Genomic DNA, 17,217 nt, shown 5'->3' with positions numbered 1-17,217 from the left:
ACGATCGTGTAGAGTTGACTATACGATAGTCATCAGCTAATCGTTGCTACACGATTGAGTAGTATAGTTTATGCAATAGGCTGCCGTTTACTAAAGGATCGAACACATCGTCTATACGATAGACCAGCTTCTTATATCCCACTTGCTCGATCGTCTACTCAATTGTAGACCTACAGTCTCTTCCTCAAGTCAAGATCATATAGAGCCCATAACTCCTGGATTCTCACACCGAGAATACCAAGGTAACACTTGTGGTAGTGTGCTACTCTGTTCGTGAATCGAGTTTGATTCGATTGGGTTCGAGGAGCTGTTGGTTATTCGCGTTGTTCGTGTGGTGATCGTTGCGTTCGAGTATTGCAGTTTGTGGACGCGTTGTAGACTGTTCAATGGATTCTTGAAGAATGGTTCTTCAAATGTATGCATCCTCTATCCCTTGTATCATCGTTTAACATGTTGTATTTTCTGTATATGCATGACCTGTTAGTTTTCTTTTTAGACTGTAATTGTTTTATGTTTAATCTTAATGGAATTTGGAACGATCCCTTCCGCTGCTCATGGAAATCTTCGTGTTTGATTTCATTCAATTAGTCAATCAAACAAAAGGTAATGAAGTTTAGAGTGTTCATAAGTACATACCTCATGTATGGATCTACTGCTTCACAATTGCTTAAGACATACCAATGAGCCTTTTGTAATTCATCACCTGATAGTTTTTTCATACGTGAACTACCAATTGGACATGCTTTTTGTGAAAATATAGGTAGATGTCCAATAGTTTTCGATGTATTATAGTCTATCGTATCATCATTCCGAACCGTATTATTGAATTTTGTTTCAATACCATGTAAGTACATTGAACAAATGCCAATGATTCGTTCGCTATAAAGGCTTCTGCAATTGAACCTTCAGGACAAACTTTATTTCTTATATATTGTTTCAGTGTTCTCAAACTCCTACACGTGTGTGTATATTATGAAATGGTTTGATCAATTAACATACTTTAATGATTAATTGAAAATCTAAAAATAATCATACCTCTTAATTGGATACATCCAACTATAATTGACAAGTCCAACAAATTTGGCTTCCTTCGGTAAATGAACAACTAGATGAACCATAATATCAAAGAATAATATAAAAATATGTGCTGGAAAAATAAAAAAATTAAAATTATATATATTAACCTATTTTTTTTTAAAAAAAATAAAATGAAAATAATAGGCGAATGTATATTAAAAGATGAAGTAAAAAGAAAATTTTTATTGATGACCGATTGACCTAAAAGCTTAAGCTCCTAGGTAAAATTAATTTTAATATAATATAAATACACACTTCCTAGAAATTTGAATATTAATTTAGGAGGAGATAACATTTAAAAAGTTTGAATACATGACTTTCTATTCTAATATCATTTTAAATAATTATCGATTGATTCAAAAGTTTAAATTCTTAAAAGTAAATTTAATATTATACAAATACTTTGACAAACTAAAATGAAATTAAAAAGAAGAATTGAAAAAAAATAGAAAATGAGATCAAAAGAGCATTATGTTTTTAACTGGAAATAAATAATATATAAATAAATAAATAATGGGTAAATTGATATTAAAAAAAAGGTAATGAAAAAATGTCGCAGACATGGTACAAATGTTGGACGCAACAACCTAAGAAACTATGTCTAATTTAATGAAATTAATGGGATGTGACACCTCAAAAACCCTAACAACTTTTTAATTAGTAACGAACACGGAATAACAACGAATAAATTGTAGAAATTAATTACAACTTAGTTCATGTCTATCTAAGTGAAAAGGTAATAAATCAATGATAATGTGAAAAGTTGATCTTTTGGTGTGTGTTTACTTGTGTTAAGCGTCCATACTAACACATGGGGCCTACTTTCAAATATGTAATAAAAAAATGTAAACTAATTTACAAATGGAGTGTGCTCAATTCAATTATATCTAGAAATTATGTTGTATCGTTACCGTTATCGTTATGATTATTGTTCCAGAGGAAAAAAAATATGAATTTGACACTTTTACTGATACCATTACTGTTTGACCTTCAGAGCTAACAGTAATAGTAACAAGATAAAAAAAAAATGCAATTACATTTGCTATTCATACTCGTTACAATTGATTCATCAATGAAATTTTATCACGATTTGGTAAATGTCGTATGAGTCTAACTTAATGAAATTTAAAGTTCAACGTGATAATTTGAAGTAAATTTTGAATTTTTCAATGCTCTTCCTTAGGGATATCCATTTACCCTGTGGGGCCCTCGCCTTGAACGGGACGAAAAATCCCCGATTAGACGGGGAATGGGATAATTTTTTTTCCGTTGGTTAAATGGGGACGGGGATGGAATATTCCTCATCCTCGTCCCCGACCTCGTTCCCACCCCGGTTTCCTGTCCCGCCCCAATGAATATATTATATAATTATATTTATATAATAATAATTACTTGTTGTTGTTGTTGTTGTTGTTGTTATCTAATATTCTGTTTACATAAACAAAGTTTATAATAATACACTAGAAGAAATTCGGGCTTTAATGTCGATTGGCAACCGACATTAAAGATAGTGTTATTAGAGCCCTCTAATGTCAGGTTCCTTTAATGTCGGTTTTAAACCGACATTAAAGGACTTCAATAACACCAATAACATAGCCTCCAATGTCGGTTGCCACCGACATTAAAGACCTTTAATGTCATTTGCAACCGACATTAAAGGTTTTTAGTGATTAAAGCTTGTCGGTTGCAACCGACATTAAGGTTTCAGAGATGCAGACCTAACAGACTGAAGGTTTCGAAGGGTAACTAGCTACACATACTATCTCTCCCTATTCATTAGATTTTTAATATAAGGTTTAAAACGATTGGACATTCAATATGGTATTATTATCTATGTGATGTCGGGTACCCAAATGCAAAGGGTTTTTTGGCTCCATAAAGTGGCGAAAGATATCATCTTTCAGAGCGGCATGGAGGAGGTAATGCACCAACAACTCCATGAGAATTCTTTAACATGAAGCACTCTTCTGACATTGAAGCCCAAATCTATCCGTTTTATCAATTATTGTCCGTTTTTTAAAAGTTCCCTTGCCAAATCCATTTTTTGGGTAAAAAAGTATAACATGACACATCATCATCGAACAATATGGCTATGACATTTAATCCATAAATTCTACTATAGAATTATAATTTAAAAGTCGTACAATAATTCAAGCCTTGAAAACAAAAATTACAAGTAATACAAAGATTATGATTTTACAAGGGCAACCGAATCTTCCGTGTTAGGGCAACACAATTTTATTTGTCTACAAATTTGGGAGGGTTTGAGAGATTAAGAGATGTAATATACGTTGTTGAGATGGACTTCATTATCAGGATTCTTCTTCTTCAGCTCATCCAGCAACTACAGGAGAATTGGAAAGATTTAGAATTTAACTTCAACTTAACAAGTAATGTGCCTGAGATTAAGAATTTAACCTTAGGCAGACTCTGATCTAAGGAGAAAAATTAATATTATAACCATAACCACATTTATATAATCATATGAAAGGCCAAATGTTAATGAAACTTCAATATATCACACATATTGAAATGTGCTATAGTGTGATCAGAATACAGAAAAAAGAAGTGCCAACTCATATGTAACAGTAACACAATCAAAATAACCACCCTTCTCTTACCATACAAAAAGTGTTATCCAAAGTAGTCAACCAAGAAATGCATTAAATATTCCCTACAAAACTAACAAATTAATATTGTTTACAAAAATAATATACAAAAACAAAAACTAAAGAGTAATAAATTAAAAGAGACATAAAGTCGATGAAATAGAAAAGAGAAAAAAATACATAAAACTTGAACAAACAACACAACATTAGAAAAGTAATGTACCTACAACGAACAAAATAAACTAAAACAACATCACATAAATGTCGATAAAAGAGGGACAATAAAGAGAGAGAGCGCAATAAAATTAACAATGGGTACAAAATAAAATAAAACTAAAAGAATGTCTCACAAAGAACAAATTAAACCAACCACCGTGAAAATAATTCAACATTTGGTGCAAAAATAAATAAAATAGGACCAAATAAGTATAATCATTTTTGACACTTTTGTGGAATTTAATAGAGAAAGGGTCACAAAATTAGAACCCATAGTGCAAATAGAGGAAGAACAATGTATCAAAATAAATTCTAGAAGAAAAAATTGAACATTTCATTGAAAAGAAAAAAATAAGCTAAAAAAAAAAAAAACTCATGGTGCAAAAGTAGAAAAACAATTTACCAAATAAAACCCTATAAAATAAAAAATAAGTAAAAATTAAATTAAATTAGACTGCACAGGATGAAGAAATAATTGAACCATCCATTAAAAAGAAAAATTAATTCTAAAATATAACCAAATAAATAAATAAAATAAAAACCACAAAAAAAGAAAACTAGAACTAAAGACAGAAAAATAATCTACAATCTGTCAAACAAAATCAAAACACCGAAGAAAAAAGAAAACATATAGGACAAGCAGTCGTCAAAATCTAATGTACCAAATACGAGGGAACTAAAACCGTCACAAAATAGATAGAGAAAAAGAAGGTATAACTTTTTCACCCCAAATTATAAAGAAAATCTACATTTGATTTAAAACATAAATAAAATAAATGGCGTTTTCAAATATAGAAAAATGAAACAAAATATTCACAAATATAACAAATTTTCACTGTCTATCTGCGATAGACCGCGATAGATCGCGATAAACTAATATCTGTCAGATAATAGTCTATAGCGATCTATCACAGATAGACGGTGATATTTTGCTATTATTTGTTAATATTTTCAGCATAATTCTACATTTGATTTTAAAAATTAAATATAATTAATTTTGTTTTCAAATATACAAAAACCAACCAAAGTATTTACGAATATAGCAAAATTTCACTGTCTATCTATGTTAGATCGTGATAGACCAGTATTTGTCAAATAGTGGTCCATCGTGATCTAGCGCATATAGACTCTGATATTTTGCTATTACTTGTAAATATTATCAGCAAATTTTTCATTTAACCCTAAAATAAATGACACACAAAATACAATCAATAATAGAATTCAGCTCTGATAATAGAAAAATAAATCAACCCATCTCTTACCATCAAAGAAGTGTTATCCAAAGTAGTCAACAACAAGAAATGCATTAAATATTTTGTACAAAACTAACATACAAAAAGCAAAATAAACTAAAACAACTTCACATAAATGTCGATGAAAGAGAGACAACAAAGACAGAAGGCTAATAAAATCAAATCAAACGTACAAAAGAAAAAAATAAAACATGTAAGACAATATATAAAAGCATTCACCTAAAAATGACGTTAGTGTATAAAAAAAAAAAAAAGTAACAAACCGATATATCATATAAAGTGAAATTAAAGAATGACACACAATCCATAGTTCATTAGAATATAACATGTACCAAATAATAATAGGATCAAATATCATAACATACGTTGAGGAAGTTATCTACAGTTTTTTTTTTTTTTTTTCCCTAAAAGAAAAGTAGTGAACAAGAAATGTGTTAAATATTTATGTGCAAAACTAGCAAACTGATCCATACCTGAGATGATTAAGAGAGAGTAGGGAGTGATTAAAATTGTCCAAATCACTTTCGTCATTTTCAAAATCACTCTCGTCATTTTGAAAATCCCTCGAAACAAAAAAAAAATTGAAAGTGATCTTGAAACAAAATATTTTGAAAACAAATTTGAAGAGACTTGTCAGAAAATATTTTGAAAATAGTTTAGGAATATTTTCTTTAAAATGAGAAATAAACGAAGAGGATTAATATTTTAAATTTGGCATCTTGAAAGAAAAAATTGAAGTGAAAATAACTTTTTTTAAAATTTTGGGAAAAATATCTTTTTGGTCCCTATGGATCTAATTTCTATTCGACTCTCAAGTTTAAAAGATGTTACACATTTAATTCTTAAATTTTGAATTTAGTTTCAATTTAATCCCGTGTCAAAATGTTACAATTTTACCCTTAAGGTTTGAACTTTATTTCAATTTGGTCCCTAGCTCTCAAGCTTTTACACGTTCAATTTCAATTTTCATTAAATACTCACTCCCAATCATTGGTCACTGTCTCTTAATTAATTTTGAAATAACTATGGAGTGAAATTTTAAATATGGTGAAAAATAGTGAAGCTTAATTGATTATAATTATATTAATAATTTTAAATTTATGTTATACAAAGACACTATGGACAACAAAATGAGTATTTAGTAAAAGATCGTGGTTAAAAGTGAAGATCTTGAAATATAGAAACCAAATCGAAACAAACTCAAATGTCAAGGGTAAAATTGTTATATTTATCAACCTAGAGACACAATTGAAACCACACCCAAAACTTTATGACGAAATGTGGAACATTTTGAAACATGGGGACCAAATAGAAACTAGACCAACCACATATAGACCAAAAGAATATTTTTCCTAAAATTTTTAGCAGAATATTTTAATACGAGAAGTTAAAGAGAAAAAGGTTTGAGAAAAAAGTTTGAAAAGATAATTTGAAGGGGACTTTTTGAAATAAAAGGAAGAAAAACGTTTGAGAAAATGTTTTGGTAAGAAAATTTTGAAACTTTTAAAGAAACAACTTCTTCCAAAACTTGAGAAAATATACAAAACTTGCAAAACTTGAGCAAATTCCAGAATATATTGAAAAAAGAAGAATGAAATAGAAAAAAACCTGATGTAGCAGAAGTTGAGAATTGGGGTTTGTTTGTGCATGAATCCCACCTTGGTCCAAAAAGCCCAATAATATTTAATCTGAAATTAGAAAACCCTAAAAGTAATTAGAATCATAATAAACAAGGTCTAGTAATTTCGTGCACATAATTAGGCACACTTCATACAAACCTAGATTAGATATATGTGATGTTCCTTAATTTGTTCTGCAATTTGGCTTCCACAAAGTATGCCTAATTAGAGAATTAGTTCAACATTAGAAAACTAATTAGTCCATAATTAAAAAGTAATTGAGGAATAAAATTAAAAACTAACCATTTCTCACTCAAATTGCTAGCTTCTAGATGATGATCATGAAGATGTAAAAAAGGCCAATAGAAAAAACCCTAAACCACAAGGAAGAATAAAACTAACCAGAAGATTAACAAAGAAGAAGAAGGTAATTAAAGCGATTAATTAACACTGACGAAGAAGAAGAAGAAGAAGAAGAAGAAGAAGAAGAAAAAGAAGAAAAAGAAGAAGAAGAAAACTTGGTTACCTATTACCACCCTTCTCTTACCATACAAAAAGTGTTATCCAAAGTAGTCAACCAAGAAATGCATTAAATATTCCCTACAAAACTAACAAATTAATATTGTTTACAAAAATAATATACAAAAACTAAAACTAAAGAGTAATAAATTAAAAGAGACATAAAGTCGATGAAATAGAAAAGAGAAAAAAATACATAAAACTTGAACAAACAACACAACATTAGAAAAGTAATGTACCTACAACGAACAAAATAAACTAAAACAACATCACATAAATGTCGATAAAAGAGGGACAATAAAGAGAGAGAGCGCAATAAAATTAACAATGGGTACAAAATAAAATAAAACTAAAAGAATGTCTCACAAAGAACAAATTAAACCAACCACCGTGAAAATAATTCAACATTTGGTGCAAAAATAAATAAAATAGGACCAAATAAGTATAATCATTTTTGACACTTTTGTGGAATTTAATAGAGAAAGGGTCACAAAATTAGAACCCATAGTGCAAATAGAGGAAGAACAATGTATCAAAATAAATTCTAGAAGAAAAAATTGAACATTTCATTGAAAAGAATAAAATAAGCTAAAAAAACAAAAACCCATCGTGCAAAAGTAGAAAAACAATTTACCAAAATAAATCCTATAAAATAAAATATAAGTAAAAATCAAATTAAATTAGACTGCAGAGGATGAAGAAATAATTGAACCATCCATTAAAAAGAAAAATTAATTCTAAAATATAACCAAATAAATAAATAAAATAAAAAAAGGAAAATAAAAACCACAAAAAAACAAAACTAGAACTAAAGATAGAAAAAAAATCTACAATCTGTCAAATAAAATCAAAACACCGAAGAAAAAAGAAAACATATAGGACAAGCAGTCGTCAAAATCTAATGTACCAAATACGATGGAACTAAAACCGTCACAAAATATATAGAGAAAAAGAAGGTATAACTTTTTCACCCCAAATTATAAAGAAAATCTACATTTGATTTAAAACATAATTAAAATAAATGGCGTTTCCAAATATAGAAAAATGAAACAAAATATTTACAAATATAACTAATTTTCACTGTCTATCTGCGATAGACCGCGATAGATCGCGATAAACTAATATCTGTCAGATAATAGACTATCGCGATCTATCACAGATAGACGGTGATATTTTGCTATTATTTGTTAATATTTTCAGCATAATTCTACATTTGATTTTAAAAAATAAATATAATTAATTTTGTTTTCAAATATACAAAAACCAACCAAAGTATTTACGAATATAGCAAAATTTCACTGTCTATCTATGTTAGATCGTGATAGACCAGTATTTGTCAGATAGTGGTCCATCGTGATCTAGCGCATATAGACTCTGATATTTTGCTATTACTTGTAAATATTATCAGCAGATTTGTCATTTAACCCTAAAATAAATGACACACAAAATACAATCAATAATAGAATTCAGCTCTGATAATAGAAAAATAAATCAACCCATCTCTTACCATCCAAGAAGTGTTATCCAAAGTAGTCAACAACAAGAAATGCATTAAATATTTTGTACAAAACTAACATACAGAAAGCAAAATAAACTAAAACAACTTCACATAAATATCGATGAAAGAGAGACAACAAAGACAGAAGGCTAATAAAATCAAATCAAACGTACGAAAGAAAAAAATAAAACATGTAAGACAATATATAAAAGCATTCACCTAAAAATGACGTTAGTGTATAAAAAAAAAAAAAGTAACAAACCGATATATCATATAAAGTGAAATTAAAGAATGACACACAATCCATAGTTCATTAGAATATAACATGTACCAAATAATAATAGGATCAAATATCATAACATACGTTGAGGAAGTTATCTACAGCTTTTTTTTTTTTTTTCCCTAAAAGAAAAGTAGTGAACAAGAAATGTGTTAAATATTTATGTGCAAAACTAGCAAACTGATCCATACCTGAGATGATTAAGAGAGAGTAGGGAGTGATTAAAATTTTCCAAATCACTTTCGTCATTTTCAAAATCACTCTCGTCATTTTGAAAATCCCTCGAAAAAAAAAAAAATTGAAAGTGATCTTGAAACAAAATATTTTGAAAACAAATTTGAAGAGACTTGTCAGAAAATATTTTGAAAATAGTTTAGGAATGTTTTCTTTAAAATGAGAAATAAACGAAGAGGAATAATATTTTAAATTTGGCATCTTGAAAGAAAAAATTGAAGTGAGAATAACTTTTTTTAAAATTTTGGGAAAAATATCTTTTTGGTCCCTATGGATCTAATTTCTATTCGACTCTCAAGTTTAAAAGATGTTACACATTTAATTCTTAAATTTTGAATTTAGTTTCAATTTAATCCCGTGTCAAAATGTTACAATTTTACCCTTAAGGTTTGAACTTTATTTCAATTTGGTCCCTAGCTCTCAAGCTTTTACACGTTCAATTTCAACATTTCATTAAATACTCACTCCCAATCATTGGTCACTGTCTCTTAATTAATTTGAAATAACTATGGAGTGAAATTTTAAATATGGTGAAAAATAGTGAAGCTTAATTGATTATAATTATATTAATAATTTTAAATTTATGTTATACAAAGACACTATGGACAACAAAATGAGTATTTAGTAAAAGATCGTGGTTAAAAGTAAAGATCTTGAAATATAGAAACCAAATCGAAACAAACTCAAATGTCAAGGGTAAAATTGTTATATTTAGAAACCTAGAGACACAATTGAAACCAAACCCAAAACTTTATGACGAAATGTGGAACATTTTGAAACATGGGGACCAAATAGAAACTAGACCCAACACATAGAGACCAAAAGAATATTTTTCCTAAAATTTTTAGCAGAATTTTTTAACACGAGAAGTTAAAGAGAAAAATGTTTGAGAAAAAAGTTTGAAAAGATAATTTGAAAGGGACTTTTTGAAATAAAAGGAAGAAAAACGTTTGAGAAAATGTTTTGGTAAGAAAATTTTGAAACTTTTAAAGAAACAACTTCTTCCAAAACTTGAGAAAATATTTTGACTAAGAGTTTTTATGAAACTTGCAAAACTTGAGCAAATTCCAGAATATATTGAAAAAAGAAGAACGAAATAGAAAAAAACCTGATGTAGCAGAAGTTGAGAATTGGGGTTTGTTTGTGCATGAATCCCACCTTGGTCCAAAAAGCCCAATAATATTTAATCTGAAATTAGAAAACCCTAAAAGTAATTAGAATCATAATAAACAAGGTCTAGTAATTTCGTGCACATAATTAGGCACACTTCATACAAACCTAGATTAGATATATGTGATGTTCCTTAATTTGTTCTGCAATTTGGCTTCCACAAAGTATGCCTAATTAGAGAATTAGTTCAACATTAGAAAACTAATTAGTCCATAATTAAAAAGTAATTGAGGAATAAAATTAAAAACTAACCATTTCTCACTCAAATTGCTAGCTTCTAGATGATGATCATGAAGATGTAAAAAAGGCCAATAGAAAAAACCCTAAACCACAAGGAAGAATAAAACTAACCAGAAGATTAACAAAGAAGAAGAAGGTAATTAAAGCGATTAATTAACACTGACGAAGAAGAAGAAGAAGAAGAAGAAAACTTGGTTACCTATTACCACCCTTCTCTTACCATACAAAAAGTGTTATCCAAAGTAGTCAACCAAGAAATGCATTAAATATTCCCTACAAAACTAACAAATTAATATTGTTTACAAAAATAATATACAAAAACTAAAACTAAAGAGTAATAAATTAAAAGAGACATAAAGTCGATGAAATAGAAAAGAGAAAAAATACATAAAACTTGAACAAACAACACAACATTAGAAAAGTAATGTACCTACAACGAACAAAATAAACTAAAACAACATCACATAAATGTCGATAAAAGAGGGACAATAAAGAGAGAGAGCGCAATAAAATTAACAATGGGTACAAAATAAAATAAAACTAAAAGAATGTCTCACAAAGAACAAATTAAACCAACCACCGTGAAAATAATTCAACATTTGGTGCAAAAATAAATAAAATAGGACCAAATAAGTATAATCATTTTTGACACTTTTGTGGAATTTAATAGAGAAAGGGTCACAAAATTAGAACCCATAGTGCAAATAGAGGAAGAACAATGTATCAAAATAAATTCTAGAAGAAAAAATTGAACATTTCATTGAAAAGAAAAAAATAAGCTAAAAAAACAAAAACCCATGGTGCAGAAGTAGAAAAACAATTTACCAAAATAAATCCTATAAAATAAAAAATAAGTAAAAATCAAATTAAATTAGACTGCAGAGGATGAAGAAATAATTGAACCATCCATTAAAAAGGAAATTAATTCTAAAATATAACCAAATAAATAAATAAAATAAAAAAAGGAAATAAAAACCACAAAAAAAAAACAAAACTAGAACTAAAGAAGAAAAATAATCTACAATCTGTCAAACAAAATCAAATCAAAACACCGAAGAAAAAAGAAAACATATAGGACAAGCAGTCGTCAAAATCTAATGTACCAAATACGAGGGAACTAAAACCGTCACAAAATAGATAGAGAAAAAGAAGGTATAACTTTTTCACCCCAAATTATAAAGAAAATCTACATTTGATTTAAAACATGAATAAAATAAATGGCGTTTTCAAATATAGAAAAATGAAACAAAATATTTACAAATATAACAAATTTTCACTGTCTATCTGCGATAGACCGCGATAGATCGCGATAAACTAATATCTGTCAGATAATAGTCTATAGCGATCTATCACAGATAGACGGTGATATTTTGCTATTATTTGTTAATATTTTCAGCATAATTCTACATTTGATTTTAAAAAATAAATATAATTAATTTTGTTTTCAAATATACAAAAACCAACCAAAGTATTTACGAATATAGCAAAATTTCACTGTCTATCTATGTTAGATCGTGATAGACCAGTATTTGTCAGATAGTGGTCCATCGTGATCTAGCGCATATAGACTCTGATATTTTGCTATTACTTGTAAATATTATCAGCAGATTTGTCATTTAACCCTAAAATAAATGACACACAAAATACAATCAATAATAGAATTCAGCTCTGATAATAGAAAAATAAATCAACCCATCTCTTACCATCCAAGAAGTGTTATCCAAAGTAGTCAACAACAAGAAATGCATTAAATATTTTGTACAAAACTAACATACAAAAAGCAAAATAAACTAAAACAACTTCACATAAATGTCGATGAAAGAGAGACAACAAAGACAGAAGGCTAATAAAATCAAATCAAACGTACGAAAGAAAAAAATAAAACATGTAAGACAATATATAAAAGCATTCACCTAAAAATGACGTTAGTGTATAAAAAAAAAAAAAAGTAACAAACCGATATATCATATAAAGTGAAATTAAAGAATGACACACAATCCATAGTTCATTAGAATATAACATGTACCAAATAATAATAGGATCAAATATCATAACATACGTTGAGGAAGTTATCTACAGCTTTTTTTTTTTTTTCCCTAAAAGAAAAGTAGTGAACAAGAAATGTGTTAAATATTTATGTGCAAAACTAGCAAACTGATCCATACCTGAGATGATTAAGAGAGAGTAGGGAGTGATTAAAATTGTCCAAATCACCTTCGTCATTTTCAAAATCACTCTCGTCATTTTGAAAATCCCTCGAAACAAAAAAAAATTGAAAGTGATCTTGAAACAAAATATTTTGAAAACAAATTTGAAGAGACTTGTCAGAAAATATTTTGAAAATAGTTTAGGAATATTTTCTTTAAAATGAGAAATAAACGAAGAGGAATAATATTTTAAATTTGGCATCTTGAAAGAAAAAATTGAAGTGAAAATAACTTTTTTTAAAATTTTGGGAAAAATATCTTTTTGGTCCCTATGAATCTAATTTCTATTCGACTCTCAAGTTTAAACGATGTTACACATTTAATTCTTAAATTTTGAATTTAGTTTCAATTTAATCCCGTGTCAAAATGTTACAATTTTACCCTTAAGGTTTGAACTTTATTTCAATTTGGTCCCTAGCTCTCAAGCTTTTACACGTTCAATTTCAACATTTCATTAAATACTCACTCCCAATCATTGGTCACTGTCTCTTAATTAATTTGAAATAACTATGGAGTGAAATTTTAAATATGGTGAAAAATAGTGAAGCTTAATTGATTATAATTATATTAATAATTTTAAATTTATGTTATACAAAGACACTATGGACAACAAAATGAGTATTTAGTAAAAGATCGTGGTTAAAAGTAAAGATCTTGAAATATAGAAACCAAATCGAAACAAACTCAAATGTCAAGGGTAAAATTGTTATATTTAGAAACCTAGAGACACAATTGAAACCAAACCCAAAACTTTATGACGAAATGTGGAACATTTTGAAACATGGGGACCAAATAGAAACTAGACCCAACACATAGAGACCAAAAGAATATTTTTCCTAAAATTTTTAGCAGAATTTTTTAACACGAGAAGTTAAAGAGAAAAAGGTTTGAGAAAAAAGTTTGAAAAGATAATTTGAAGGGGACTTTTTGAAATAAAAGGAAGAAAAACGTTTGAGAAAATGTTTTGGTAAGAAAATTTTGAAACTTTTAAAGAAACAACTTCTTCCAAAACATGGGAAAAATATACAAAACTCGCAAAACTTGAGCAAATTCCAGAATATATTGAAAAAAGAAGAATGAAATAGAAAAAAACCTGATGTAACAGAAGTTGAGAAAAGGGTTTGTTTGTGCATGAATCCCACCTTGGTCCAAAAAGCCCAATAATATTTAATCTGAATATTAGAAAACCCTAAAAGTAATTAGAATCATAACAATAAAAGGTCTAGTAATTTCGTGCACATAATTAGGCACACTTCACACAAACCTAGATTAGTTATATGTGATGTTCCTTAATTTGTTCTGCAATTTGGCTTCCACAAAGTATGCCTAATTAGAGAATTAGTTCAACATTAGAAAACTAATTAGTCCATAATTAAAAAGTAATTGATGAATAAAATTAAAAACTAACCATTTCTCACTAAAATTGCTAGCTTCTAGATGATGATCATGAAGATGTAAAAAAGGCCAATAGAAAAAACCCTAAACCACAAGGAAGAATAAAACTAACCAGAAGATTAACAAAGAAGAAGAAGGTAATTAAAGCGATTAATTAACACTGACAAAGAAGAAGAAGAAGAAGAAGAAAACTTGGTTACCTATTACCACCCTTCTCTTACCATACAAGAAGTGTTATCCAAAGTAGTCAACCAAGAAATGCATTAAATATTCCCTACAAAACTAACAAATTAATATTGTTTACAAAAATAATATACAAAAACTAAAACTAAAGAGTAATAAATTAAAAGAGACATAAAGTCGATGAAATAGAAAAGAGAAAAAAATACATAAAACTTGAAGATACAACACAACATTAGAAAAGTAATGTACCTACAACGAACAAAATAAAGTAAAACATCACATAAATGTCGATAAAAGAGGGACAATAAAGAGAGAGAGCGCAATAAAATTAAGAATGGGTACAAAATAAAATAAAACTAAAAGAATGTCTCACAAAAAACAAATTAAACCAACCACCGTGAAAATAATTCAACATTTGGTGCAAAAATAAATAAAATAGGACCAAATAAGTATAATCATTTTTGACACTTTTGTGGAATTTAATAGAGAAAGGTCACAAAATTAGAACCCATAGTGCAAATAGAGGAAGAACAATGTATCATAATAAATTCTAGAAGAAAAAATTGAACATTTCATTGAAAAGAAAAAAATAAGCTAAAAAAACAAAAACCCATGGTGCAAAAGTAGAAAAACAATTTACCAAAATAAATCCTATAAAATAAAAAATAAGTAAAAATCAAATTAAATTAGACTGCCGAGGATGAAGAAATAATTGAACCATCCATTAAAAAGAAAAATTAATTCTAAAATATAACCAAATAAATAAATAAAATAAAAAAAGGAAAATAAAAACCACAAAAAAACAAAACTAGAACTAAAGACAGAAAAATAATCTACAATCTGTCAAACAAAATCAAAAAACCGAAGAAAAAAGAAAACATATAGGACAAGCAGTCGTCAAAATCTAATGTACCAAATACGAGGGAACTAAAACCGTCACAAAATAGATAGAGAAAAAGAATGTATAACTTTTTCACCCCAAATTATAAAGAAAATCTACATTTGATTTAAAACATGAATAAAATAAATGGCGTTTTCAAATATAGAAAAATGAAACAAAATATTTACAAATATAACAAATTTTTACTGTCTATCTGCGATAGACCGCGATAGATCGCGATAAACTAATATCGGTCATATAATAGTCTATAGCGATCTATCACAGATAGACGGTGATATTTTGCTATTATTTGTTAATATTTTCAGCATAATTCTACATTTGATTTTAAAAAATAAATATAATTAATTTTGTTTTCAAATATACAAAAACGAACCAAAGTATTTACGAATATAGAAAAATTTCACTGTCTATCTATGTTAGATCGTGATAGACCAGTATTTGTCAGATAGTGGTCTATCGTGATCTAGCGCATATAGACTCTGATATTTTGCTATTACTTGTAAATATTATCAGCAGATTTGTCATTTAACCCTAAAATAAATGACACACAAAATACAATCAATAATAGAATTCAGCTCTGATAATAGAAAAATAAATCAACCCATCTCTTACCATCCAAGAAGTGTTATCCAAAGTAGTCAACAACAAGAAATGCATTAAATATTTTGTACAAAACTAACATACAAAAAGCAAAATAAACTAAAACAACTTCACATAAATGTCGATCAAAGAGAGACAACAAAGACAGAAGGCTAATCAAATCAAATCAAACGTACAAAAGAAAAAAATAAAACATGTAAGACAATATATAAAAGCATTCACCTAAAAATGACGTTAGTGTAAAAAAAAAAAAGTAACAAACCGATATATCGTATAAAGTGAAATTAAAGAATGATACACAATCCATAGTTCATTAGAATATAACATGTACCAAATAATAATAGGATCAAATATCATAACATACGTTGAGGAAGTTATCTACAGCTTTTTTTTTTTCCCTAAAAGAAAAGTAGTGAACAAGAAATGTGTTAAATATTTATGTGCAAAACTAGCAAACTGATCCATACTGAGATGATTTAAGAGAGCCGTGGCGGAGTGATTAAAATTGTTCAAAATCACTTTAGTCATTTTTCAAAATCACTCTCGTCCATTTTGAAAATCCTCGAAACAAAAAAAAAATTGAAAGTGATCATGGCTACAAATATTTTGAAAACAAATTTGAAGGACTTGTCAGAAATATTTTGAAAAATTGTTTAGGCAATATGTAACTTTAATGAGAAAATAAACGGAAAGAGGGAATAATATTTTAAATTTGGCATCTTTGAAAGAAAATAAAATTGAAGTGAAAAATAAACTTTTTTTAAAATTTTGGGGGAGGGAAAATATCTTTTTGGTCACCTAGGATCTAATTTCTATTTCGACTCTTCAGTTTTAAAAGATGTTACCACTTTTTAATTGTTTAAATTTTGAAGTTAGTTTCAATTTTAATCCGTGTCAAAAATGTTACATATTTTACCTTAAGGTTTTGAACTTTATTTCAATTTGGTCCCTAGCTCTCAAGCTTTTACACGTTCAATTTCAATATTTCATTAAATACTCACTCCCAATCATTGGTCACTGTCACTTAATTAATTTGAAATAACTATGGAGTGAAATTTTAAATATGGTGAAAAATAGTGAAGCTTAATTGATTATAATTATATTAATAATTTTAAATTTATGTTATACAAAGACACTATGGACAACAAAATGAGTATTTAGTAAAAGATCGTGGTTAAAAGTAAAGATCTTGAAATATAGAAACAAAATCGAAACA

The 17,217-nt window shown here is 28.0% G+C and overlaps 1 long non-coding RNA gene across 1 annotated transcript; it reads right to left on the bottom strand.

The window, feature by feature from the left end:
* Nucleotides 1-3,154: 3,154 nt before the first annotated feature.
* On the bottom strand, nucleotides 3,155-6,845 carry LOC150030937 (uncharacterized). The gene is made up of 2 exons (XR_016526350.1): nucleotides 6,764-6,845; nucleotides 3,155-3,421 (listed from the first exon to the last, which is right to left on the bottom strand). It is a non-coding gene; the product is annotated as an uncharacterized LOC150030937 (long non-coding RNA).
* Nucleotides 6,846-17,217: the final 10,372 nt, after the last annotated feature.

The sequence above is a fragment of the Benincasa hispida genome, unplaced genomic scaffold, assembly GCF_027475165.1.
Source record: "Benincasa hispida cultivar pf3 unplaced genomic scaffold, pf3_genome.v1.1 HicScf1567, whole genome shotgun sequence".
NCBI classification, from domain to species: domain Eukaryota; kingdom Viridiplantae; phylum Streptophyta; class Magnoliopsida; order Cucurbitales; family Cucurbitaceae; genus Benincasa; species Benincasa hispida.
This window is presented reverse-complemented; position numbering and strand designations above follow the sequence as displayed.